Source organism: Falco punctatus (assembly GCF_963210335.1).
Source record: "Falco punctatus genome assembly, chromosome: 10".
Taxonomy (NCBI): domain Eukaryota; kingdom Metazoa; phylum Chordata; class Aves; order Falconiformes; family Falconidae; genus Falco; species Falco punctatus.
Window position 1 is genome coordinate 8,406,663 of NC_137590.1, and position 26,586 is coordinate 8,433,248.

The 26,586-nt window shown below is 44.5% G+C and overlaps 1 long non-coding RNA gene across 1 annotated transcript; it reads right to left on the reverse strand.

Annotated features, from left to right (window-relative positions):
* LOC308070337 lies at positions 1–26,194 on the reverse strand. The gene is made up of 2 exons (XR_013930706.1): positions 11,174–26,194; positions 1–11,113 (listed from the first exon to the last, which is right to left on the reverse strand). It is a non-coding gene; the product is annotated as an uncharacterized lncRNA (long non-coding RNA).
* Positions 26,195–26,586: the final 392 nt, after the last annotated feature.

Consider the following 26,586-nt stretch of genomic DNA (forward strand, 5'->3'; position numbering starts at 1 on the left):
AAAAAAAAAGTTTCCGATTTCAGTGCAGGCTGAACATGAATGCAGTGATTTTTTTGGAAAGACTTCCCTAAGAAACTGCTTTACAGTTTAGTGATCCTTCCTCCTTTACTCTTTCCTTAGTTAAAATAAGCAGTATTTTCAAGCAGTGTTAAATTCAGCTATCTTCTGACACATGATTTCCGTACTGTATCAACACTGTCAGGGGACTGACATACTGAAATACTTTCAGCTATACTCATGCAGCACTTTATGTAGTAAGAGCCCATCTCCAACTTCAACTCTGCTCGCAAAGTGAACTTCCAGACAAATAAAAGTAAAACTTACAAAGGTCAATGTACAATATGAAATAAAGCTATCCTGAGAAAGGCATAATTTGAAAAAACATGCTCGTATCTGCACATTGCTCTCCTTGATCTGGACAGTGTTACACTTTTTGGCATCTTATGACAACCTACAGACTGAATCACGACAAATATGCTACGCAGTGTTTGGGTTTACCAAGCTGAGCCTTATTCTGCTGATAATAATCAGAATTGAAAGAACTTTGCAGTAACTTACATCCCCAGGAGAATGCTCCAAAATACATTAGAACTAGTGACTGTTGCTATTATCTTGCTGTGAAATATATTTATGTCAACAAATTTTAATCTCACATTCACAACAACCTCTTCAACATATTTTTTAAAAAGTAAACGATTTGTCATTTATTTATATAGATTAGAATTTATATATTTATATAGATAGTTTTGCCACTGAAATGAGGAGATACATAGTCATGGAAGAGTTATTTTATGCGTGTCCTGCTGTCGTCCCGTCCCCCCCCAAATCTTTTCCAAAGAAAAAAAAATCTGCCAGAAATACATTGCCTATCAAGAATAGTTAACTCGATTGTCAGTCGCCAGCGAACAGAAGTCAGTAAATAGATCAATATAAACCCCGTCTGTTAATTATCGCAAAATTAAAGCTATAAAGGACCTTCAGACTAGGCAAAGACGAACCGGGAGCCACCAGCCTCCATGCCGCACTGTGCCGGCGCAGGACCCGGGGAAAGGGGGAGCCGGGAAGGGGAAGCCCGAGCATCACCGACCGAGCGCGCCGGAGCCGCCGCGCCAGGACAGCGGGAACCGGGAGCCGCCGCGCCAGGACAGAGGGAACCGGGAGCCGCCGCGCTGCCCTGCGCCCGCCCAGCCCCTCCCGCCGCCGGCAGCGCGGAGCCCCGGGGGGGCGGCGGCGCGGGGGGGCCGGTCCCGCTCATCCATCGCTGCTGCGGGAGAAAACCTGTTGCTGCAACCCGGGCCCGGGCTCGCCAGACCCCGCGCCCCCTCCCCGCCGCGGACACCCCCGGGGGGCTGGGGGCGCCCGCGGCCGGGCCGTGCCTCCTGCCGCGGGGTGATGCCCGCAGCCGCCCCGCTCCCCGGCTCGGGCCGCTGCGGGAGGAAAGTTCCCGGGACACTTGCCTGCGAGTTGCTCGCGGCGGGGCCGTGCTCAGGGCGCTGCGCTGGCGCTGCGCGGCGGCGGGGGCTGCCGCCTGTGCGGGGCCCCGACCCTCGGCATGGCGGAGCCGCTCCCCGCCACCCCCGGGCCCGGGCTGAGCGGCCGGCGGGGCCGCGGGAGGAGCAGCTCCCGGCTCCCCTCCGCCGCAGGGGGAGCGGCGGCGGCGCTGGCACCGGGAGGGCGCCGGGCCGGGCCCGCCCCCCCCAGCCCCCTCCCCGGCTCCCGGGGCGGCTCCCGGGCGGGGCGGGGGGCGGCCGCCCGCAGGTGCCATCCCGGGCTGCGCTCACCGGCAGGGAAACTTGTGGGGCTCTGCCCGCGCCTGGTCACGGTCTGCATTCCTTCCCTTGGCCAGGGAAGCAGCACCCGAAGTGTGCGTTAAAGCCTAAAGCACAGCACATACCCCCACCCCCCCGGCCCAGACACAGCGGTGGCTCCGGGAGAGCTAAACCGGTGCTGCATTCCCCCGGCGCCCTTGCAAAGTACAGTGACAATTAACACGCTGATATTTCTGATTGTCAAAGACTCTCAGAGTTTCCCCCACCTCTGCTCCTGACTGAAACTTGCCTGCCGCCTGGATGCTCCTTTCCCTTCGGATGCGCGGGCTGAGCCTCCGCCTGACAGCGGCGGTTCCTGGTCCAGCGATCAGGAGGCACCGGCGGCTCCAGCTCCGCCACAGCCCCCTGAGCAGCCCCCGCTCCCCCGTGTGCTCCTGTCCCCCCGTCCGCACTGAGCTATGGCACTTGTCCCCTCTGCTTTCCCTTACCTGCTGCGGCCCCGGGCTTGCAGGGAGCGGCTGCGGGTGACCCCGGGGTGCAGACGGTGACAGTCACCTCGGTGGGACAGGGGCTGTCTCCCATCACCAGCGCTGTGCACTTCACCCGGAGCACTGCGGGGTCTCCTTCCAAGTAAGGCCCTTTGTTGCTATGGTAATACAAACGAAAAACCCTATACTACGGTAATTTTAGCAAAATATCTCCCTCTTTTTTTTTCTTTTTTTTTTCTTAACTAAATTGGACTGTGGTTCAGAATCGTGTGGGCACGCAGGAACAGTCATGCTGATATTCTTCAGCCGTAGCTGCTGAGCGGTAGTTGTGGAGAGGGGCTGGCGGTGGCGGTGGGGAACTTGGATTTCTTTTTCCCTGGTGCTGCGCCCTATTTCTGCTTGACTTTGCAAAGATTCCCCAGCACGGCTCGCACATCTGTGGCAGGGAGGTGACCAGTTTTACTGACCACAGGGCCACGGACAAAGAGTTTTGGTATTTGTATTATGGTCTGTAGTCATCTTCTTAATGAACACTCGTATTTTAAAAGCCTGCGTTGCTAATTGCTGTCAAAGAGGAAGGACGCATGAAGTAGGATCTCCCAGGGAATTATCTGGGAACAGTTTTGCTCAGTGTTTTCTGTAATAACTTTGGTGATGGAACGGAGGACACTTTTGTAAGGTTTGCAGGAATTCCAACCTGGAAGGGCAGGGCTGAGATTTAAACCGACCCTGATATACTGCAGTCCCGATCTGAACTCAACACAATAAAATTCTAGAAGAAAAACTCCGTAGTATGCCACATAGGAAGGAATATCGCATGTCAAACGAGGACTATTAGTTTGGTAAAAATACTGCAGAAGAGCATCTTGGGACTATAGTGGATCATAGACTGTGCAGTCCTGCAAAGGAGCCGTGTTGTTCCAAGCTCTAGTAACAGGAGGATCACACGTAAGACATCAGAGGGCGTTATTTCTATTCCATTTAGCACCAGCCAGCCTTGGCTGAAGCACTCTATCCAGTTTCAAGCATCGCACTTACTCTTAAAGAGGGATGCAGGCAAACAAGATAGGAGAATAGCAACCCAAACTGTAAGAGGCTTAGGAAATGTAAGCTACCAGGAAAGATGGAATTTGATTATTTGATCTGGGAAAGAAAACACAAGGTAGGGACATGGCAACTGTCTTCAAACGTATGAACGCGGTTACAAAGATGACAGTAAACAATTGTTCTGTGACCACCAAAGGTAGGATAAAAAGCAATTTACTGAAGTGTAATTAGGGAGATTACTTTAGATACCAGGAAAACAAACAAACAAACCAGACAAAACTATTACTGTGTGAGCGGCTGGAATCTAGGGAGGTTGCAAATCTGTTCAGTGAAGATTTAAAGAAAAGGTTAGATAAATGGCTATAAGGACTGGCTGTAGCATGTGTGACCATGCCTCAGGGCAGGGGAGAGTTTCAGCAGTCTTCTGGGACATTTACCAGCCTATATTTCCATGACTTCTGATAGTCCAACAAGCCACATCATCCATTCAGGAAGAGGCACAGCAGCATGGCATAAAAGGAGAACTCGTTACCACCCCACATAATTAATGCAGTGTTTTTACTATTTAACAAATCACACCTGACTCTGCTGTTTGGATCAGTATCTCAGTAACATCTTGAGACCAAGAGCAGCTCACAGAGACAGACAGAGAGCAGAACTATCTGTTGCAAGTAAGCAGTTTTCAAATCCAGTTTTGAGCAATACTGACAGAGAGGCGTTACTACTCAATGGTCGGTGTAAATACAAATGTCCTGAAGAAACTACCACCTCGTTTGGACACTTGGCTGGCAGATGAGGTCAAGGACCTCATTGACATTGGTATGAGAAAGAAGAGTCAGGTGTGAGATCACTGGCTGTGGCCAATATTACATCTGTTCTGGCCAATGGAGATCTTCATTCTTCAGGCATGTCTTGCCTGCATCCTTCATCAGCACAGAATTCATGCGAAAGACAAAAGTGAAACATGCCCTTGAAGATAACAAGTAGCGCGCTAGCAGTTTTTCTGTAGTGATAAGCTGACTGCGTGGTGAACTGGCTGAGGAGTCCCAGAGTAATTCTACTACTTTGTGCTCCTTGAGGAATTAGCATTGCCGCAGAGAAAAATTTTAATCCCACTTTCATTACTTTTGCAGCCTGTGGCTGCTGTTCCTTCTGTTCCTTTGATTGTTGACATTGAAATCCTGTTCTATCATCTTTCTGGCTTTTGCAGATAATTCCAACATCATTCTGCAGTCGGGAGCAGTGCTGCCAGCAAAACAAGGTATTTCAACTTCACAGCACCTTTCACCTCTCACTTTCCAAACAAGGCAAGAGGCTAAATTCATTTCTTATAAAACAGAGCTTAAATATCTACACGGCTGAAAGGTGAGAATTTTCAAAAGCAAGCTACAGAGTGAGGATTATTCACAGAACTTATTAATCAGAAAATTTCAACTAATGAACACATTACAAAAATGCCATCTGTTTGAGAAAAACTCTGTAAACAGAGATAGAAGCAAAGCTCTTTGGATAAATTATGGATGGCAAACCATTCACCTGGTCTTAAAAAACGGAATGCTTTTGTCTTTTAAGGTTGCTAGATAATGTATATGCAAAATGTCACGCTGCAAGTGGATAGCACGTGCTACTGTGGCATAAGGGTTCAGAAAGGTCTCAGAAAAAGAACATGTTAAAACCTGCTGTGCATCCGTGGTTTTCTCACACTGAACAAGGGAGCTCCTTTAAGAAGAAGGAAATCTGTCCCCTTATTTCTGTTTGTACCAAGATCCATTTGTACCTTGATTTCTGCTATTACAGGAAGAAAATGCTACCTATACTTAGGATTTTGGTGTTGGGTACAGGCTGTTAAGGGGAATAAGAGAGAGTGCAACCACTTAGTCATGAGCACCGTCCGCAGGCAATGGAGCAGCCAGAATGTGTCAGTCTTCAGTTCTACCAGCCCTTTCCATGTGAGTCCTACTGGGAAAGAAGGGCTTTACGTGGCTAAAGATTAAGGTAATGATCGTGGCTGGCTTTGAAATTCTCAAGCTGTGGGCACTAGCGGGACCTCTTGGTTCACTCTGTGCCACAGTTCACCTGGTTTCAGTTAACAGCTGTTGTTTGGTGGGGTGCTGGGCATGGCGGTGTTCAGCAGCTGTCCTGAAAAGGGCTTGGGGGTCTTGGTAGACCACAAGCTGAACATGAGCCAGCAATGTGCCTTGGCAGCAAAGAAGGTCAACAGCACCCTGCGGTGTAGCAACAGAAGCTTAGCCAGCAAATCGAGAGATGTGATTACTTGCATTTCCTTAGCACTCAGATGACTTCTAGAATACTGCATCCAATTTTGGGCACTCAGGATGGGAAAAACATCCAGGACAAACTGGAGTGTGTTCAACAGAGGGCCACCAAGCTGGTCAGTGGATGGAGTACCTGCTCTGCTGAGAGACAGAGGGAATTGGGCTTGTCCAGCCTGAAGGAGAGCAGGCTTTGGGGAGACCTAATAGCTTCCAAAATCAACAAGAAGGTTATCAGAAAGGTAGAACCAGGCTCTTCATAGTAGTGCATGGCAGGACAGGAGATAACAGGCATAAATTGAAACAAGAGTAAGGAAAAACTTCTTTCCTTTGAGGACAGAGAAGCAGTGGAGCAGCCCAGAGCGCCTGTGCTGTCTGTGTCCATGGGGTTTTTCAAAAGCCAGTTGGATTAAACCCTGAGCAACCAAGTCTCCTCTCACAACTAACCCTGCCTTGTGCAGGAGGCTGCACTGGAGACCGCCTGAAGTCTCTTCCAGCCTGAACGATTCCGTGTTGCGATGGTAATTTCTGCTTGAAATACTACGGCCATTGTCAGCTTCCCCCTGAAGAGTTCAAGGGACATCTGTCCCCTCAAGGTAAGCAGATTGCATGCTGGTGGCAGGTGGACCCAAATCTCGTCACTGAACGGTGACATGTTTTTTTTTTGCTGATTTATGGCCTCTGCAGGGATTTTTGTTGCTTGCTCTTCTTGTGTCTTTTCTTATGAATAGCTCCATTACTCTTAATGCAGTGCTTCTGTAGTGCACCTTCGCACGGCTAAAGCTTCAAAATGTGTCCCTGAGTTCTGTTACAAATCACCCAGGTGAAATAGCAATTTGTCTTTTGCTGGAATTCACGCAGATGCTTAGTTCCAAAAGGTTATGTTACAGGGCGGCAATAGCAGGGGACTAGACTCAACCATCCACATTCCTGTATTTCCATGCTCCTCACATCTCGCATTCCCTCCTTCCACCGGAGCAAGCCTTCAGCGTGCCTCCAGAACATGATCCACGTGCTTTCTCTATGCCCTGGCTTGGGACGTGTCCTTCCCAGCCACACTGATGCGCACTTGCATTGCAGCATTGCTCATCTGTACTGCAGCTCCCCAGTGAAGCGAAGGGCTCTGCCAGACAGAAGAAATTGGCTAAAAGCCTCGGAATTGCTATTCTAAGCGTGTCTCCAAGCTGTTGATGCAGCTCCCCTTGAGCACACGTAGCAGGTAAGCCACAATCTCCACTCTAGCGGCGTGTTTGGTTTTGGTGCCTTTTTCTGAGGGATGCTAAAGATTTCCTCGCTTGCCTTGCTTGAGGTAAATGTGTCAATTTAATCACCTTACGTTCCCTTTATTGCCAGTTGAGATGCATTTGAGCAAATGTGGTTACCCACCTTAAAGTACATGAACAACCTGTGTCTGTCTCAATGGGGGACTCAGGGCTCAATTTACTGTGAAAGGAATCCCAGGCAGTTCTGATGCCACATGTGATCAGAGGGATCCCACCTGGAATCACCTGCATTAGATCACAGAGGGTGGGCAGCAGAGAGAGGATTACATTTAGGCATCTTACTCTCATCTTTAATCATGAAACAAACATGTTTCAGACATTTGTGTTTGTAGAAAAGCTCTGCTTTAGCTTTATTCCTTGTGCAGTTTTCTGTGAGTTTTGTGTCTGGACTTGTGCACGGGCAGAACCGGGCTTTTCTACTGTTTTCTGCTGCTTCTGTTCTTGCTGAAAATTATTCGGGAGAACTGCACGAGCTTCTGCACGTCTGTGTCGTGTTAGTCGTGGCATTGAAGGAGTGAAGAGTAACACATACCTCCTCCATCTGCAGCTCTGTAGATGTTATGTTTGTGTTTGCAAGGTGGCCAATGTGACTAAAATTAATTTACAAACACTTGAAATTTTACTCCAGTACCTCATGCTGCCAGCCTCCCCCGTATTCCCACTGCAGAGACGCTGATAAATGTTCGGAATACTCCTTTGGCTGGATAGTGTGCACCGACACCTGTGGTCTGTACTGAAAAATGGACAGTTTCTGAGTAAAATACGCTGGTGGATGTTAACACCAGAATCAGGAAAAACTCTTACTCTAAAAATTAATTAGGAAATAAAGAGGATCTAAAACTGGAAAACAGGAAGAAGTCAGGAGCATAGTTGTGCAGAAAACTCCTTTTAATTTGAAAAAGTAGAGAGGTATGGATGTACTTGAACAGCCTTGCAGGATTTTAGTTTGGCCTGTGCTGCATTTGTTCCTAAAACTGATATATCTCAAGTGCTTGGCTGTGCAGCCCTCTACGCCAGTTCAGGTTGCATCCAACCTTGGAAAATGCTGTAACTGCATGAGTGAGGAGAGGAACCTCTGCGTATGTTTTGCGTATTTTGCATAACTTCTGCCTAATCTGAGTGTGGGGTTAATGCACTGGCAAAGGTTAAACAGGAGAATTTCTGCACACAGGTGACTTATGTGTACTTTGAATTCCTTTTCAACTTAGGCATGCAACTGTAACTGTGTGGCACATAATCAGAGAACCAGGTTTAAAAATATTTATATTTCAGAAAGTTTGGGAAAATGCATTACTTCAACTGTGTTTAAATAATTAATTTATATCGTGTACCTACAAGACTGACAAAAGTGTTTACAGGAGAGGAAAGCTCTTTGGCTGAAATGAGTTTCAGGGAACTGCTGTGTTGGAACTATCAGGGACAGTGTATTATATTTCATGGCTCTGGCAGACTTCCAAAAACATACAACTTTTTTTTTTTCAGTTGGCTAAACCAAAAGAGCCTTGCAAGGAACTGAGAAATGCCTTTCTGAGCATGTGCTTCAGCATCAATATTGTTCAGCATGATGAGTAAAAATGGATAATGCTCCTAAATACTTCATTACCACATCTGCCTCAGGTTTGTCAAAGGAAATTATCATTCCTTTCCTATGTTCAGGCACTGAAAAAAAATGCGAGTGTATTTATATAATTTACATGTGCATGTAGGAATGGGGTTTTGAACCTAACTGATAGAAATGACTTCTACTAGACAGTTCCCAGTAAGCGTTGGAGCTTTGTAGACCATGCTGGTGTGGCCACCAGGCTGGTGGGTCTGTGTCCCAGCTGACCATACCAGTGCTTTGCTTGCTCTGGGGAGGCGTGCAGAGCTCACTGGGGGCTCTCGCGTTCCCCTTCGCTGGAAACGGCTCACGACACCCAGGTCCCCTGGGCTCCCCCAGCAGCACGTAACCATGGCTTTCATCACACCACCCGTCTTCACCCCACCCAGCTGACTGCAGCTCACTCCTCACGGTGTGCCGCCTCTGCGAGGAACAGAGCGATCTACAGGCCACAAAGAGCACAGCGGGGCGCGCTCCCTGCCTCCTCCTCGCCTTCACCCATGAAGATTTTTGGGTTGAGATTAGGCTCTGAGGAGGGCACAAGGATAGCCAGGACAGAAGATGGTATCTTTAAAAAATTGGTGTGTCTTTGTGCTGCTTGTTTTCCTCTCTGTTGGGTAAACTCATAGCTGAACATCCATATTCCCAGCCTTTATTTCTCTAGGGCTAGTTTCTTGGGTTTACTTCGTGGTGAAGTTCCAGGGTGTCAGACTCCAAGCTCTCTGCAAGGAAATGAGAAATCTGGGGTCAGCCATTGCCTTCGAGTGCGTTTCAGTTTGGATGGAAGTCTCTCAAATTAACAGCCTCTTACTGTCGACCCTTTTGAATTTCTGTCTGTCATGGGCAGGAAAAAGAAACAGAGAGGCCAAATGGTCCTACTTTCAAAACAGAACCTGTGCCGTGAAACACCTCAGGGGAGAGAGAGTCCTTAATGCCAAGCCAAATTTACCATTCGTTCCCCGATGATACATTCCTCAAACTGTCAAAGTGTCACCAGAAGTGACCAGACACACAATTTTCAGGCATTCACTTCTATTCAAAGATATAGTTAAGAAGATGCGGTGAACTTCCATTCCATTTCTTTTTCTAGCTCAGTCAATTTTTAATACTTGTGATACATTCAGTGAATGTGAAATAATTATCTTAGTCATAATACTTTGGATTCATACAATAATGTATTTTGTGTTGCAGTTTTAAAAATGATTTTGACAAGATGAAGTAAAAAAATTATTAGGCAAAACCCAGCATGCATGACTACTATAATTGCTGTTGCAAAAAGGTGTGGGTATACAGTACAATTGAAATGATTTAGATTTCAGTATTTCTGCAAATAAATGCAATACTTAATTAAGGCTTTATCCTACATTTCTCATCGAGAGGAGCTTCATCCTCTGTTTTCACCTGGTAAATTAGAACCTGAGGAATCTGTATTGAGGCAGTGGGTAGGGCACTGGTACACAGGGCAGAGAGATTCCAGTTCCCGTCTTAACTCTGCAACAGTGGTGACATTACCCTACAGCCGGTGCTTGTTATCCCTCCTTAGTCTTGACTCTTGTGCCTGCGAAGGCAAAACGGTTTCATAGCAAAAATCCGCACGTGTTCGCTGCTGGATATCTTCCCTTTAGGAAGGGAGCTGTCTGGAGAATGAACTGTAAAACAGGCACTGAATGAGCTCCCAGGCTCAGTGGGACTTGCAGATAATTCTGCATGTAGCAGAGTCATTACTACAATTACAGTCCCAAATAATAGTGACAGTACCTGGCTGTCCATTGGCGCAGGAATCTACCTTCTCCGCATGCACCAGGGGTAACTTTGTGCTCAGAGGAAACGTGCTAGTATGCACACAGTCATTGTGCTCATTTGTGGCATGTGGTTGTGAAAACAAGATTCTTGCCTTTGGCTTTGTTGGTGGCAGATGGCATCTGGCTGCTTCTTTGTAACCGTACTCTGCTCGTTAAATACATCGGGGTGTAAATGAATGTTGGGTGCACAGCTGAAGTTGTGCTGTGGACTTTTGATTAAAAGACTTCACGAGTGGTTGAAGCCCTGTATAAAAAAAAGAAAAAGAAAAGAGGCCATTCCACACCTCTAAGGAAAATTTAAAGCAGTCTCTTAAACTCCCAGCCAAACTGATATTTTTGTTCTCTGTGAGCAAAGCAATTTCCCCCAAGGAGCCTCACAGGGTGGTTTTGCATCCCTTGGAAAGGACGGGGAGGGTGGGACCAGCCTGAGCTCTGCCTGCTTGGCGCGCAGCTGCCACAGAGCCTGCCACAGCTGGGCTCCTGCAGAATCTGTCACAGCTGGGCTCCTGCAGAACCTGCCTATTGCAGCTGGGCTCCTGCAGAACCTGCCTATTGCAGCTGGGCTCCTGCAGAACCTGTCACGGCTGGGCTCCTGCAGAACCTGCCTGTTGCAGCTGGGCTCCTACAGAATGTGCCTGCCACAGCTGGGCTCCTGCAGAACCTGCCACAGCTGGACTCCTGCAGAACCTGCCTATTGCAGCTGGGCTCCTGCAGAACCTGCCACAGCTGGGCTCCTGCAGAACCTGCCACAGCTGGACTCCTGCAGAACCTGCCTATTGCAGCTGGGCTCCTGCAGAACCTGTCACAGCTGGGCTCCTGCAGAACCTGCCACAGCTGGGCTCCTGCAGAACCTGCCTGTTGCAGCTGGGCTCCTACAGAACGTGCCTGCCACAGCTGGGCTCCTGCAGAACCTGCCACAGCTGGGCTTGCTCGCTGGCAGGGAACCCTCCGATCCCGGTGCACCCAATGGCTTCGCTGCCAATAGTCTAGTGGAGAGTGTGTGATACCTTCTATTCTTTCATTGTGGAAGAGGTGCAGTGCTGTGAAATTCCTACATAAGTGACCTTGTAACGTGTTTAAGCTCCAAATAGTGTCCCTAGGTGAGACCGCGGTCATCCGAGGACTTGGACCACCTGGCTGGTGCAGAGAACTTTATAACTGATACAAATTTCACTGATACACAGACTTTACAATGTATTTTATAAGCACTGTCAGTTGGTATGGTGGCTTTTGCATCCTGCTGATCCAGATGTTATTTGAATATCTGAAATCTGAAACATCTGAAAATCTGAATATTTGAAAATCACATACCAGCCATCTGACCCTTCCACTTGTACTCATATTATTATTTTTAAATGTAATTGTTGCTGGAGTTGAAGGCAGCTGCTTGATACTGCAGTGCAAGCATAGTTTGGGTTTTCTTTCCACGAGGGGACCCCAGCTGTGCCCTGGCTGGGGCTTTCGGCACTTGCACGGCTCTGCCTGCACGCGAGGGATGGGGAGCTGCAGGTGGAGCGTTGTGCTTGCAGCTAACGCGGATCTGCTGTGATGAATCTTGGGAAACCTGTTAGGGAAAATACGCCCTGATAAGGGACACTCATTAATCACCACCATGTATACATTTATCCAATCGGAGAATATCTGTTTAGAGAAGAGTAGCTGGCATTCCTATAAAATACTTTTTAAATATTAAAAAAAATATTTAATCTTATTGCTAGACCTCAAGCTGCAGGTAGTAAAAAACCCTCTGTATTCCCTTTTTATGGGACTGATTGCATCTCACTAATAAAGGAACTAGCAGTTTTTAGCTGTAAGTAGCCCTGAAATAAATGCTTTTGATTCTGCTTCAAAACTTCTCTGTGGGTTATTGTATTGTTTTTTGGAAAGTATATAGCACCGTAATACTGTTCTCCTTCTAAATGAATAAATAAATCTCCCATATACTTTCATGGCTGTATAGTGAACCTTAATACCTCTTTTTCTAAATTCAGATTATTAATGTAATGTCATTATGATTCAATAGCTGCTGAAATTGCTAAGAGTTAAAAAAAGAAAATGCAGTAGAGTCCAGACAAGCTATCTTAAGGAGAGGTTTGGTTTTCCTAGCCTGTGAAAAAAATCAGTGGTAGTGGGTAGCTAATTTCAAAGTTAAAACAATGTGTAATCTTGTAATTCAAAAATGGAACGTTGTATACAAGAAGCAAGACATGCATAATGTAGTTATGATACCTAATTATTGTTCAGCTGTATGTCTTGCTTAGAGCAAAATTGCCATAAAATGTAGACCGGCTTTCTGGTTAATAAGATTCTTTTCCTTCTTATTAGGTTTATGAAATGTTGCTCTAAAAATAATGCTCATAGAAATCATAAGAATAAAATCAGGTTCTTCATCGGTAGTTTACTATGCATTAGTCATTCGCATTTACCGAACTTCTGAAACTTGTGGATTTATCTAAAAATAAATATTATTTCTTGACATTTCCTGTTTGGCTATAATTGTGCATGGCTCTTCCTGCTAGGAGCCCTTTGAGGCAGCAGACTTCGGTCGCATACTTTTGGAGTTTGGTCATGGCAAGATTTCCCCCCTTATTTTTTTCCATTGAAATTCATGTCAGAATTCCCTTGGTTTCAATGAAAACCGTTGTGGGGTCACAGATAAATCCTGAGCTAAGTCTCAAATAGACTCGAAGGCTTTTTTGTATCCCTTGCTCTTTAAGTATTGTAGCATTCATGGCTTTTGCTGACATCTTTCGGCACAGTGTGGGCAGAATGGAAGTTCACAGATTATCATAGTTGTTTCTTATTTGGCGTTTATTTTGGCTTAGGTTTTAAGCATCTTGTGGTTTAATTAACACTCTTAATTCTGTTTGTCCTTATACAGTGAGGATCAGATTCACTGCTGTGGCTCCTAGAGGCTGCCACAACGCAAGTAAAGAAGAGTGATTTTCCAGCATGAGCCAAATAAATCCATCCTTTATGCCATTTCTGTGTTTAATCTGGCAAAGGAGGGGATCTAGGGTATGTGTGCACTGAACAACCGAGTACTCTGTCGGTTCTCGGGGCTGTTGGGAATTGAAGAACAATGCTGGCATTTGTTATTTCTGTCATAAAATGGTGAAAACAGCACTGCCTTGACATATCTGTTGAAATAACTCATAAAAGGATAGTTCCTCTGGAGGAACAAATACAGCTTAAGGTCACTCCATTTCCCTGTATCTGCAGCCATTCTAGGACTACAGCAGGTAAAGTTTTATTTTACTTTTTACAAACATAAGAAAAATCTCTGTGCTTTTCAGTCTCTAATCTCTGCAATGCTGTCATAATTACAACAATATCTGCTTGCGCTGCTAATCCAAGCTTAGTTTAGCAGTTAGTGCATTGATAAAAATACATTAATGAGTTCTTGGCTGTTGCTCTTTTCCTGTCAGACATCTCTATAAAACTACAATGGACCAATTGAGTTGGGAAATGGGCACTCGAGCATCAACACAGTGTGTGGTGGAGAGATACCATCTACTCTATTTTGGTAAGTGACTTAACTGCCCTCTCATGGAAAGTGTTTAATGTCCAGGAGACGTAAACCAGAACAGAATTGCAGTGTGGGATTTTCAAAAGTGCTTGGCTGGGGATATTTTGGAGTCAGTGAGGTAGTTTTGCTATTTGTAGTGTAAAGTACATAAAATTACTTTAATAATTAAGTCAGTCAGTTATTTTTATGGATATACTTAAGTGTGTTTCGTATTGGATTCTGGTTGCATTTATTTTACAGTCTCATTCCTCTTGGTTTATGGCTTTACAGTCATCGGTACCTTAGAAAATCAGACTAGTCATGTTAGCATTGTCCAGTCTCACTTTACACCACTACAGACATAACCAGGAAGGAAGAGGAATACATTAGATCAGGTTGTACTGGTATTTCTGTAGGAATTTCACAGGCTAACATAGTTATAGCAAGATGAGCAGCATGTGAAGAGTCAGTTCCTAGAGCTGCCTGCTTTTGAAATGCAGTGGAGGTGAGACCTTGAAGTTCATTATCTCCAGCAAAGGGAAAATCAGGTTTGTTTTCTTTCTTCTTTGGCGTTTTGTTGGACTCATCTGCCAAAACAAACACAGGAAGAAAGTTACAGGACGTCCAGGGCTTTCTGAACACCAAAAGACGATGAACTGGTTGGGTCCAACTCTTTTCAAGGGTCTGGTAAAAATCCCATTAGCCATGTTGATACGAAGGCAAGCACTTTTAAGGTAGTATTAAGGTTATAGTATTTGTGCTATAGCCCTTTATGGAGTAGAACTGTAGTAAGAGGCCAAAAGGAGCAAGTCATGTTTACATGGTATGCATCAGAACGGCTCAGTGGAGACTGCATCTGGCTAACGGGGGTATTTCGTTAATAAACCATCAGTTTCCAAGTGCCTAGAGTGGGATGCCATGACATCCCAAGACTTTCCCTTTGTTCAAAAAATGAAATCCCCATCTCCTCCTGCACAATGTGCTGCTGCCCTAGGGCCAGACCAGGGTTTTGGCTGCTCTGTTGCCAGCTCAGCGAAGCCTTCGCTGGCGACTTGTTGAGCAGTTGGGTGGACAGTGCCGTCTCCCCTGGGAGCATTGTTGATCATGGTTGTTCTGCTTCCAGGGATCAGCTAAGCTCATCTGGATTGAGATGCTGATACCCTGCCCGGGAGATTGGTTTGTAGATCAGATTTCAGTGCTGTAAATGTGCAGTTGGCAAATGCTTGTTGTTATGGGCTTGTGGTCTGTTAGGAGGTTGAGTATATAGTGATTTTATTTCTAATTACAGAAAGTACAGCTGGTTACAGAAATTAAAGTTGGTCTTTTCCTTTCTATCTGGAAGTAACACTACTTAGTCAGTGACCTGGAGACACATCCAATTATTTGTTCTCTGAAAGCCATCACATAATGGCTTGTTAAAAACTTCCCTAACAAACTTCCCTATCTGGTGCTGTATTGTGGGCAGGGACAATGGTTTGCGGCAGTCGGAGTGTGAGTTCATTCTGAGTATATGGACAGCTTTTCTAATTCCTGGAAAATGCTTGCAGCTCCTGCTGTGAGCAGGCGTTATTCCTTAAAAGCCGATGTGATGATTTTATCTGTATGTAGAGTTGCAGCCCTAATGCACTGTGAGGGGGTGGGCCCTGTCCAGTCCTCTCTGCAACAGGAGAATTCCTTCCTAGCCCATTCCCCCTGCTCTCTTGCCCCCAGGCTTTGAGATGCATCCTCCAATGCTGCAAGGTTTCAGCATTACTTCTGCTATGGATGCTAATTCTTGCTACTTTGGGCAGGAAAAACTTTCCTATTTTTTTCCAAGCTGTCTGAATAGTTCCATTTCCTAATAATATTCTAAACGAAGATCTGTTGTACTCCCTGTGAGTGCTCATATGCTCTCCTATAGCCTAACTTGCTAGTGTGCTGCCATGCACACTAATAAACTGTGCAGTTTATTGCATTTTTAACCTTTTCCTTGTACCACTTGAAAATCCTCTCCAGTAAATAATGGCTTTGAGAGAGACTCATCACATCAGTCCGAGTTACCTGCACCCCTCATGAATATAGAATTCTCTGATTGTTTAAATTATTTCATAGTAAAACAAAGAAGAGTCTTGAGCCATAGCATATTTTAAGTTTCCAGCAGGAGTAATTTGTTTGTATCTATCATTCTGGGTCCTTTTTCAGTGCAGCGTATGCCTGAAGTGGCAGGTATAAATGAAGCCTCTAGAATGAATACAGCTGCCCCCTGCCATGACTCAGAGCAGTCTATCCAAAGTTTTTCATCAAACTGAAATTATAATCAGTTATGACAAAGGTGGCAGGATGCCAGAGGGATAATATGTTGGGCAAGAGGGAGACGTCAAACACCACGTAGCGTTTGGAGCAAAGCTTAGCAAAGTGATGGCTGAGCATCTTGTAGCATCTCTCTGATCCTGCCATCTAAGGAGAGGAGCGAGCAACGCACAATTTCCATGATCCTTAGCAGTACACGAGTCCATAGACTGAGTACTTTCTGTGGGTAGAGGTGCTCTTCCTGGGACAAGATTCCTTGGATCTTGGATTCGCTCTTGAACTTCTGTGTCTCTGCGTTTGGTATGGAATGAACAGAAACATCGTGCCAATCCCACCATTGGCCAGAATCGCAACAGCTGCTCTGGAAAATGTGATTTATGGGGGCAGGAACAGCTATGGCTGTGCTTTACAGCATCATAAGGCCCAAATTCTGCAAGATGTTCGCTTCCAACTTAGGTCTAAGTGAAGTAAATTAGAAGACACTTGAAGGAATGAATGTTGGACCACATTGTCCCCAAGTTCAGAATATCTGGGGTTAGAGTCGGGTCTTCCTGGCCCATACATTTTGTTTTTCTTATGCCTGTAACATTTTCTGATTAAGCAGATTAATGATACCAGAATTAGCTTCACTTTCATTTTACTTAATCTAATACTTTCCTGACCAAGCCTTTTGTAAAATGAAGGATTCATTCCAGGATGAATTTGGCTCACATATGACAGTTAGTGTCTGGGATGATAGTTGCTATCTAAAGAGAAAAATGTAAATTTACTTACAGAACAAAAGGAAAGGAAAGGAAATATTTATCCACAGCGATGCTGCTATAGAGACCAGGGACATTTCAAATTGCAATAATAAAAAGATGTGTACTAAATTATCTCTGCTTGGTTCTATCATTATTAGTCTTGTTACCATCACTACCTTGTGCATTGGTTTGGAACAACAGCTCCACCAGAATTTCTTTAGAGATTTATCCTTACAAAAAACTCGAGATTTGTGGAACTGGATGATTTCATTTTACTTTGACAATGATGTTTCAGCCTGTAGAAAATAGCTTTCCAGTCTCTTTTCCAGACTTCAAATTAAAAGAATAATTTATCATGGAAAAGTATAAAAATGGGCTTAAGGAGAATGAAAGCAACATTTATTTTTGTCTGCATAAAAATGTATCTCGGAAATTCAAAGTAAAACATGCAAATGAAGAATGACTTAGGTACTGCTGCAGATTGCACACATTTTGCGCAATCTTTGTTTATTTAGTGGTGTATAAGGTAAACCGAAATAAACCAAATATGGTTCAGATTTTTAAGTAGGCTTCCAAAAATACTTCTATGAATTCTGATTTTTCCTATTTATAGCTTGTTAACACACTAGGTCTAAAGTAAGAAACCTACAATGTCTTGTATTGCATCTCTCTACTTATGCAAAAGATTGTGTAAAACAAATCTGAGATACCCACCGTCGCGAAGGGAGCAATTGCACACACGCCTGATCTCTGAAAATGGCTCGTTCAGTAGATCAGCATCTCAAATCAGATCAGTGGCAAATCTGGTGCGTCCCAGAAACATCAGTCCCCAAGGTGCAATGGCTTTGCTGTTCGTGCAGTGGCTGTTCGTCTGGGCTCTCCATCTCCGTGCTGGGGAGCAGACGGCCACCAGAAGCAACAGGACTGGGAGTCCTTTTTATGTTGGTTGGGATCCATTCCTCCTCCTTTCTGCCGTGAGGAGGTACTGAGACAGGGTTGAAAGCCACCATAAAACCTTTTCCTCTGTGAAAAGAGGATTGCAATAACGCAAACACATCAGCATCGCTTAATCTTATGCTTCAATACCTGTGCATGCACCCATTTAAATGCACTGAGATGCAAATAGTTCCCATTGAACTAATGAGGCGACACAGGTGTTTAGCTAAAACATGCTTGAAAATGTGGAAGATCAAAGCCCTTAATCACAGGCACATGGTGCAATTGTAAAGGTACTTACAGCAGGCATGTACACATTGCCTTTTAGATGAAGGATCTGTCACAGGTATATGGATTTTGCTCAGTCACCTGCACAACGAGTAAAAGTGATGGCAAATATATGAATGTTTGTGTCTTATCCTGAATATGCTTTGGTAAAAAGAGGTCTCTTTATGGTCTATTTGCCATGTATGTGTACCATACCAGTTCAGGCTCATGTTCTGGAGCATCTAATATGTAGATTTAGTTGGGGGGGGGGGGGGGGGGCGGGCAATAAAGGTTTGGCTAGTAGGACAATAAACATTGCCATTTGTTATGCTTGGATATGACAAAAGTTATTTAGCCTCTTATTTAGTCATCACACATTGGTGTTGCTCAGTAAAACACTTCATTTAACAACTCCTATTTGACTAGGTTGCTAAATAATACAGCCAGAAGTAGTTTTATGTGCTATATTCACATTTCACCTGAGATGAAAATAGAGAGCATGTATTTCTAGTGCCCCTTGTACCTAGCTGCATCTTCAAAGGTACAGACAAGTGCCTGGGAAAGCCCACAGTTTCAAATATTTGTGCTGCACAGGTATCATATGTCAGAAGCAAATTTTTCCTTTTTCTTTCTTTTTTGCTTGAGACTGCTTGCATAACAATGAAAGACCTTAGGTAGCTGCTACTCAAGTCCTTTATGCATGGAAAATGGATGTGTCCAGAACTATTACTGTATTAAGCTGCTCACCGCTCTTAGTAGTTACTAAGACTATATGTAATTGAGGAGCTATTAGCTTGAGAAATGATCTGGAAAGGATTAATAATGAATATAAAACTGGAATAATGAAAGGCATCAAGTGTTCCCCAGGGAAGAGAATATGCTTAACATTTTAATTCTATACCATGTGATCCTGGAGGCAGTGGAGTATTTCCACATCGGGAATCAGGTGTGTTACCCACTGGAGTGGTTTGCATGTCTGATGTACTGATAAAAATAATCCTAACCATTTTTATGGGCACTAGTGATTTATTAATTGGGCTGATACTATCATTTCAGTTGATGTATTGATTTACTATGAGCTCAAAAGTCGTGTTTTGTGATGGCACATTCTCACAAGTGATACTTGTTAATCTGAGGGACAGTTTGAAAGTTGAGCCTGGTCTATCTGGTTATCCATGTACACCTGCAAATGCTGGAAAATCCATTAACTTCCTTTCACCAGCCAGCACCTCACAACCCTCCAGCGTGCTGAACACTGCCTTCCTTGGCTGCAGCAGCGCTGGGGAGGGCAGGAGGGGCAGGGAAGGATGCTGTGTGGCTGACGGGAGGGGAGCAGGCTGAGACTCCATTTGAGCAATACCTCCAAGCCATGGATCCAGCAGACTATTTTTTAAACCCTGTGGTGTCCAGCCTGCTATGATTTGCCCCTCTTTTGAATACTAGCATTTCTGTCATTTCAGTGCTCCCAAATGCTGCTCATAGATTTGGCTGGGAAAGTACACTGAATCGATAACCACACTGTCCCTAACTGAATTTTCCTATCAGGCTTTCCCCACCCTGTGCAGCTCCTACTGAGTCTTTATCTTCATCACTGATGAGGTCTGGTAACTTCCATCAGATCGTCATGCTCTTTTTTGCATGTGACATTTGTTTTTCCAACTTTTCCTGAAATGTGTGTGCGCTGTTGCATGCGCTTCGGTAACAATGGTTGAGTCAATATTAAATTAAGTGGAATCCTGTGCCATGTTTTTGGCCAACATCAAGACTAGGAGTAGTTTATCAACCATTTGAGAGTGAGGTTTGGAGAACAGAACAATAGTAGCTGAAGTCAGCTTTCCCCCTACCATTAGGGAAATTACTTAAATGTAATTTTGTATATAATGTAATTGGTAGATACCTAAGAAGATTCCAGTCCATGCCTGTCTGTATCTTTCAGAGCCTAAATACCTTAAAAATACTGACTGTATGTAATGAAGTCACTTTTGAAATAGAATGTGTAGGCAACGTTCAAAATCCACCTCTTGGGTGACTGGCAGATTTCAATTCATAATATTAGTGGCTATGGGCAAATGAAAATACACAGGAGCTTCTTCAGTTCTGAGATCCTTTACTTCATCAAAGCATGAACTCTTACCAGTGCTGGAAAATCCAGATGAAAAATAAAACTTGGGTTGGGAACATACCACAATGTTCAATCCATATCGAAGTAAGTAAGTAGCAGTTTCCCCAGTTCTTTTCAACCGTATTCTCTTTGTAGCTTTTAATCTATGTGAAAAACTCAGCAAAGAAAGGATATAAGCCCATTATTCAATTATGTGACATAAAATATTTTAATTATATTTTCTTATTACCCTCTTTTCTGTTTGCAAAGCTAAGGCCTTCAAGCTGTTGATCTCAGCAAGTGAGCCTGATGTTCCTATGCTGTTGGGGAATAATATTGTGTTTGTCATGGATGAATATATTATATTTATGGTTTACTGTAATAATTTGCTCATTCATGGTCCTACAAACCTCACAGGAGTGTAACAAATCCTTGTGATCTCCCTGAGAACTGCCATGTGGTTTCAAATCTTGGCATTAGCTGGAGGAAGCGTAACATCCACACGATGCCAGCCAGCTCCCCGCTGAGTGTTTTTTGCAGAAGCACTCGGAGGTATTTGTTGTTTCAGGGAGAAATAGCAATAAATTTGCTGCAGAAGTAGACTTCTTTATTACAACTACAATAGGACACCAACAATAGCATCTACTCCTCCCCTCCTTTTTTTGTGGGGGGAAGGAACCTGCAGGGTTTGCTCAGCTTTGCACACAGGCAAAGTCCAGTGTGATGTCACCAGGTAACCAGAGGAGGGGAAGGAGACGCCACCACCAGTGCCCATGGCTCTGGGCTCTGTGCCAGGGCTTGGGACCTGCCTTGGGCGGGGGGATCACGGTAGCTTTTGGCTCCCTTTCGAGGGGATGCTAGGGTCAAACGGCCAGGTCTGGGACAGAGACAGCCCGGAGCAATCCCTGCAGGAAGCGCATGAGCTAGATGGATGTTTGGTGTTTTACATGGATGGGTGTTTGCATTTCCCACTTAGCACCATTTCAGCAGTCCTGAGGAGTCATAGCTATCCAGGTGACTGCGTCTGGTCCCATCTGGTCTCTAAAGTCTTCTCACCTTGGAGTGCAGATCAGTAGAAATGCATTTGAGGTGATACTTACCTCTGCAGGAAAATGAGGACACGCAGATAAAGCTTTGCTAGGATGTGGTAGGTGTGCCCCTTCTGTGAGACAGGGAAAAACTTTGCTTCCCAGGCTGACCAGCTGGCCCCTGCTCACAAAATGCGCCTTTCCTTCATTACCTTCAGCTCCACTCGGCACTGAGGGGCCATCGCTTTGGTTTTCCAGGGAGAGCTAATGCCAGACACACCCCTCCTCTTCCTCAAATGCCTCTAATGCCTGGGAAGATGCTCCCCTCGCAGGCGGTGTGGAGGGACCTTTCTCCTACCGCCTCCTGGCTGAACCACACGTGGGGATCTGTCATTGCAGCTCTTGGCTCCAGAGCCAGCTGGGATTCACAAATTCAGCTCCTAGCACTGACTTTCAACCACTTCGCAAGATCTTGTGTGAGTCTGATAGATTTACCAAAATTTAAAAATTAAAGGAAAAGGAAAGGAAAACCCAAAGATGCGTAAAATGCGAAGTGAATCAGCGAGATGAGAGCAGCCACGTCAAGGTGGCATTCAGCCATAACTGGAGAGAATTAGTACAGCTTTGGAAAGCATGGTTAAATAACCCAAAAGAATTAACCCAGCAGTATACTATTAATACAAATGGAATTATTTTCTTAATAAACCTTCAACTTTTGGTCATACAGACCAGAACTCCATGGTCATTTTGGCCCATGCCAGCATTTTTGTAGCAATTGCTTGCTTCTCTGAGGTTTCCCTTTAGTATGTATGGGTTGTGTACATTTATCCGTGTAACTTGTAGCATGAGTTAAGAATGTGCTTAAAAAAAGATTATTGCACAGTGCGACCTGAAGTGATACGAGTATAAATCATTGTAGTTCCTTTGGGCTCATGGAAAGGTCACTAATATGCACCCGTCTTGCCCTGTAATAATACACTCAAAATATTTTAACATAACCATATTCTCTGTCACCAGTTGCTAGACGACCTCAGTGGTCAGAGCAGGGTTTCCATCCAGAAGGAGGTTTCCTTCCACTCCCTGTTTTCCCAGTGCTTCTGGGCTCCGATCCCGGGCTGGCAGGGGTTACTGCACCGTGGCTGTTGCTCAGTACCAAGCAAGTCATTTGGATGCTGGTCCCAGGTTGCTCATCAACTCAGCTCTGCTGATAATTCTCTATGCCCATGGGTTTTAATGCTCGGTTCTGCTTTCTATAAATGTTTCTTGGCTTCTGACCTGTGACAGAGGGAGCAAAGTTAAGTACAGGGTAATTTCTTCCTCCCAGAAATGGACATCCACGGAAAATTTTGGATGCTTTATTATCTAGTTATAGCTTGTGCTTTCTTTGGTTTACACTTGTTTCTTGGCATGTTTTATAGCAGTGTCTGGAAAATCAATTTTTCTTTTCCAAGCTACAAAGCAGTACATGTGTTCTTAAACAAAATCCTGTCATTCTGACCAACACCTTTAGTTTTATTTCCCTGGTGTTGTCATGAAACCCACTTCAGTCCCATATATTTGCTCTTTAATTTCAGTGTTGCTCTTAGTGATCACACTTGGTTTAAGAATGATGTCAAACAACTGATTATACAAAAGCACTGCATGTATATTTAGTGTTTTTCCAAAAGGGGTGGTTGTATTTTGATTATGCTTTCTGAGTTGTAAAACTTCACTGGCTTCTTTCTTCTGTTCTTCTTGTTTATTATGTATCTTCTTGTTTTAGAAAGTTTGATGGGTTAGTGATGATGAAAGTCACAGTTAAACGCTTCGCAGATGGGGATTTATGGGAGAAAAAAAGACTAAAAATGTTACATGGCTTTCATGGGTTGCCAGCCATGTCACAGGAGATCCAGATGTGCAGCCTGCTGTCACCGTGGCAGCTGGATGTTGCCCTACATCTGGGCTAAGAGCACTACAGATGAGATGGTCCAGGGAAGCCCAGAAATCCAGCAGTTGTCTCCATTAGCAGTGGATGTCAGTACAGATTGTCTGGGGAAATGAATCTAGATTGGTTATTATTGGCACAATCCTGCATGTCTTTAAAGTCTAAACTCACATTGGTCCCATCGGAGATTCAGAAAGAGAAAAAAGTTGCAGGTCAGTGAGTCTGGCTGCATTTCTTCTAAGGTTACAACTGTCTGCTTTACAAAAATTGATGGCTCTCTTCTAGGCACCAAGGCAGCAGTGACTAATGCCCCTTTGCGAGGCTGCTGAAATACTCTTTCTGAAGCTTGCATTCATCAATCTAGATAGAAAGACTTGCAAAGGCAGAGCCTGTGGTCTGATGTCCAGCGCAGATTGGAGCGCTGCCATGTTCCCCACGCAAAACCCATAAACACTGCTCAGCGCCAAGCCAACACAGGGGGAGCAGGTTTGTGTGAATACAAGAATGTGGACAGCAGCACCAAGCTTTATCCCGCACTCATCATCACCCTTCCTGCCTCAGGGAAGCCTGTTTGACCTCATCCTGGAAGTGGGAACCTTGGGGAGAGGCTGTTAACCAGAAGAGAGAACCTGCGGGCTGTTGTGGAAGGACTGGTGAGCTCAGCAGGGCAGAAAAGAGCAGGTTCTGCTTTGCTGCAGCAGGAGGGGATATCTTGGGCTCGTTAATGCCTCCTGTGTATGTAAGGACAGTTTGGTACCCACTGCTGGGTGGATGATGTCATCTCAGGGTCACTTAATCAGTCCTTGTGTAGGCAGAGCATATGCTTGAGCATATCTGGCGGAACAGAATTTAATTACTGGATTGAGAGTTTTTTTTAACGCTGAAATTAACATCACCATTCTCATTTGAAGTCAACTGGTCTGTTGAATTAATTTCTTGTTTGTGGTATTTGTCTTGTAAATGAAGTTTTGATCGTTTATGCTAATGAAGTGAAATACCACAAAGCCTTGAAGAAGTGGGATAATGAAAGATGCTGTCAGATGATGATGTTAACGGTTAAGGTTAAACGGAGCTTCTGCCGATACCTGCTAAGGTGCAGAGGTTCTCTGCTTTTCTGGGAATGCTGGAAGCCAAACTGGGCATTTTGAAGGGCTGCTCTGCACAGAGTGGTGTTCACCTGCCTCGACACAGGGTGGCACCTCCTGGTGCTCTGAATGCTCAGGGTGGTACCAGAAATGTAAAGATCGTGCCACTATCACTCTTAGTCACTGGCAGTGCTGGAAGGGAAGAAGCGTGGCAGTGATGGGCAGCAGTGGGAGCACAGTCATCACCTCCCAGCATCCGCACATGCAGAGATCTGCTCCGGGCTCAAGCCTGTGCTCAGTGTACGGATGTATAAGTAGTGGAGATGTGGAAGTAATATTGAAGTTACGAACTCGTTTGTATCCTGTAACAACATTTCTGTAACTCCATGGCACTGTTGCTACTTCATAGAGGATAGGAAAACAAGCAAATTGTTTGTAATGTTTTACACCTCACACGTACATTATCCCATAAAGCACAACCCACAGGGAAGCAGGCCTGCAATACCTTGATTTGAACAGGGAACCTTGATTTGGGGAGGCAGCAGGGCTGTGAGTTTCTGAAAAGTAGCAGGACTGTGTCTTTCAGTCCTTGCAGGAGAGTACTGCGAAAAGCATGGTATAAACCCAGTCCTCATTTGAAGGAAAAGGGTTAAGATAACACACCCAAACCCAAAACACATTCACCTAATTTAGAAGCAGGAATTTGAAACAGTATTTTTCTGATAGGGATCTCATAGATTTTTCTTTAAACCTTTAAGGCACTCTTGAAAAAGAAATTCTGCAAGAAGCAGGATGTTTCTAAATGAACTGTCAGCAGTAGGGGTGCGCTACTTACTGTCTCAACAGTCCTCAGACTATTTTGGGGGTAAACATGCTCTTGTTAAAAAGGACTTAAAGTTGTTTTGCTCCTCAGAAGAATACGCTGATTTCTCTGTAGAAATCAACACTTAACTTCTGCATCTATTGGTAACACCTGTAGGGGTGGCAGAGGTGTTTAAGCCAGAGTTACTGAGCAGCTGAAAGCAATATCTTGTCTATGGTATGTGCTGGTTCTGTTTCTCTGCTTTTCTTTCTTGGTTCTCTGCTGTTTTCCTTTCCTCAAAAAATCATAGTGCTACTTCCTTCCATATCATATGTTGGTCTCGCTTAACTGATTTTTTTTTTTTTTTAAACTCTACTCCAATAACACTTAAAATTCTGGTCAAACCTTTGAGCTGAGGAATGCCTGGATGGAGCACGTTCAGCCATCAATTTTCAGTGCCTGATATAAGAAGAGACTGAACAGACCAGACTTAAAATGTAAACTGTTTGTTGATGCAGAGGTGAGTTTGTGAGATTAAATTAGAAGGATGTAAGCAATGCAGGTAAGGTTTTTTTTTTATATTCAAGTCTGAACTGCTGCTTTTACTTGTGCTGCAGAACCCTCTCCTTTTGCATAAACTTGGTCCCAGGGGTGTGATGGTATAGAAAGACTTTGCAGGTTTCTCGCTGATACAAAGGAAGGACTTAACTGGTAGAGATATTATTAGTGTTATCAAACAGATGGAGCTGAGGTAACATATCTGTGTGTGCAAGTGCTAGCCTCCACTCTGAGGTCGGAAGTTTTCTTACGAACCTTTGCTGTTTTAATCATGAATAAAGATGTAGTGCAGGTAGAACAGCATTTATTTTGTGGTTGCAGCCTGATTCCAGTGGAGTTAATGTTGCTGTTGACTTCAGTGGAGTCAGAAACTCTCCATGAATCCCTCTGGTCCAGAAGCCAGGCATGGGGAAGACAGAGCCTAGATAAACTTCCCTGCAGACAGAGCCATTTCTGACGATAGCAGAGCTCTTAACTCCCCTTGTCTGTGCAGACCTTAGCTTTATAGATAAGTGTTGTCAATAACCGTGACACAATTTATTGCTGCTTGTCTCTTCTCTTTTTGTAAGAGCTCTTCACCTTGTTACCCAGGCATTCAGTGCTATTAGAACAAAGCATGCAAACCCGGAGTAGCTGGTATTTTCTGCCCAAGCTTATTTGAAATTATATTGACATGAGGGTTTAGGATTTTTTTTTTATATATCTATATCTATATATAGTTATAGAGATATATATAGATATAGCTTTTGTAATGGCGTCAGTGTACTTTCAGCAGGATTTAGGGTTTTGAAACCCTTTGGAGCCTTGGTCTTGACTTTTAGAAACACCCAGCTGCAGAGACTTGCAAAGGTGAATATAGGTGAGCCTGTCTTGTTAAGTCGGTAGCAAAACTCCTGATGCCAAATCGGCTCTTTGCGTAGCGTAGTGTTGGGTGGCCCGTTGGAGTTGGTGAAAAGGTACCTTTCCTCTTTGCAAGAATCTTAAGAGTACAGTATTTTTTCATTAACACATACCTTTGTTTTGCTCTTTGGCCGCTTGTAGAAGCGCACGTGCTGCATTGTGCTGTGATGTCTCTGCCACGCG